This window comes from Carlito syrichta, unplaced genomic scaffold (genome assembly GCF_000164805.1).
Source record: "Carlito syrichta isolate Samal-C Ts95f unplaced genomic scaffold, Tarsius_syrichta-2.0.1 Scaffold314804, whole genome shotgun sequence".
Classification (NCBI taxonomy): Eukaryota; Metazoa; Chordata; class Mammalia; order Primates; family Tarsiidae; genus Carlito; species Carlito syrichta.
The window spans coordinates 457434-459618 of record NW_007258900.1 but is presented as its reverse complement, the minus strand read 5'-3'; positions in this window follow the sequence as shown (position 1 = coordinate 459618).

Sequence of the window (2185 nt, the reverse complement as noted above, 5' to 3'; positions counted from 1 at the left end):
TTCCTATTTTTATTGCATAAATATTAGGCCTCATTTTGGCTTAGCACACACTGAAATTTAGATTTAATCGTTGTTCACATAAGTGTAAATCTCTGTAAAAGGTCAAAACATTTACCATTCTGATGGGAAAGAACAAATCATTATACTGCAAAAAGATACAGGTATGAAAATAATACTGTGCAGGCACTTCACTTTTTATTACCTTATTTTGTTAGAAATCCATAAACACTACTATAATCTTGTCATTTATCGCAAAGGTTGGCCATCTGCTAATGTTGAGATTAATAATCTACCCCATGGTTAACTCATAAAATCATACAAATTTAGATTTGGATGGGACTTTAGAAATTTATCTGTGACATTTTCCCAGATTTATTCCTCTAGATATGAGCCCATCTAATTACTTTATTGACACCTTTAACCTTTGTGAAACTCTCTATATAGATATATTTATACGAATATTGTTGGCTGTTAAAATCCAAGAGCCAAATTTGTGGCCTGTTCCTTCTCAAATGAATCATAATGGTAGTAACAAAAATAATGATGGTGACAGAACCCTTTACTTTGGATTTACTGTAGCCAATTACCTACAGAGTTAGGGAGGTGCTTCCTGCATTAAGGCATTTAGATCTCACAGGCATCTCGGATGATGGCCCTATTTGTAATCCTGTTTTCAGTAAAGAGAGCTTTCCTGGAGAGGCTGATGACCATGACCGACATCACGCAGCTGTTAAATGCCAGAGCTCAAGCCTGAACCCGGCTCCGTCAACGTGCTTCTGCGCACACGCTGTGATCAGCCTTCCTCCTCCCTCATCTTTGTCATTATCCTACTCTCACTTCGCTGTTTAAGGGAGTGCTTCATGTGCCTTGATTTGTAGACTACCTCAAACCTTTTCTAGAAAGTGTTGGCTAAATAAAGCCTACCGACTATTGTATATTTGTAGTCTTGTACCTTATTAGGAGAAAAAATAAAGAAAAATGTGCTTCTGTGGACACTAATTTCTCCTGCCACCTAAGAACAGGTTTCCCACTCATGGAACAGTTTGTCTTTGCCAAGACAAAGTGAAAGCCAATCAATCATTGTTGATTGAGTGGATGTGCTGAACAGAGAGAATGCATGCTGTAGTTCCTGCCCTTTGGTAGCTTACATATCCAATTGTTGAACTGAAAATTCAAGAACAAAACCACAAATATGTGAAAAGTAATTATGAATGGCATTGATATTAGGTCATTTGTGCATCACACGTCAATAATTAAGGTAAAGGAAAGGCATTGTATGGAATTTGATATAGTTTTTTTAAGGATTGACAATCTGAGGCAAATCAAGAACTTGTAAACATTTGGGTGCTTTAAAGAGTTCTATAACAAAGTATTTGCACAAGCTACTCTTTAAGGCCAGGTTCAATTTAAAAGTATAATTATTTAAAGAATCATACAAAACCACTACTAAGTATAGTGAAATTCCAATTAGTAAGGGGAAAGAAGTTTGTCTGCAAGAAATGTGGGGACGCTGACAGTGGGCATTGAGAGAAGCTGGAGGGATGCAGGGAGTCCAGATCATAGCTCAGGATGCAGACTGTGCTGGCGTTGCCGCGGGGGTGGGGAGGAAAAGGAGAAAGGTGCTGGGAACCAACCACCCACTGAGTAGGTTTCCAAAGAGCAGATGCCTTTTCAACCTTCGCTGAGCCTCTGATACAAGTACGCTCAAGAAAACGTCCACTCTACTATTAAAACTAAGACCGTGAGACAGAAATGGGAGCCCATCTCCCGCTTAATGCCGGTGTCCTCTGAACCCTGCTGACGACGCAGACGTCCCACTCTCACCCATCTTCTCGCTGTGCCATAACTGCTGACTCTGCTTCCACACGTGCTCAGCCAGCGTCTGAGTCCAACAAGTGTTATGAATCTTTCCTAAGGTGCACAAAATCCCCAACTGAAGAGTTCCATTCTCCACTCGCTGGTAGACAGGCCTTGCAGCAAAGCCTCTACTTCAGTCAGTGGAGTTCTACTTGCTTTGAAAGCACCATTTTTACTAAGCAGTGGTCTTGTTCCATGGGGTAGATTTGTTTTAGAAGCTGGAAAGGGCCCACAACCCAGGGCCACCCTTCCCTCCTCCACCACACTCTTCCCCCACCCCCGCAATCCAGGGTCATTCCCCCTTCCCCGCATCCCAGGTCCACCCCCG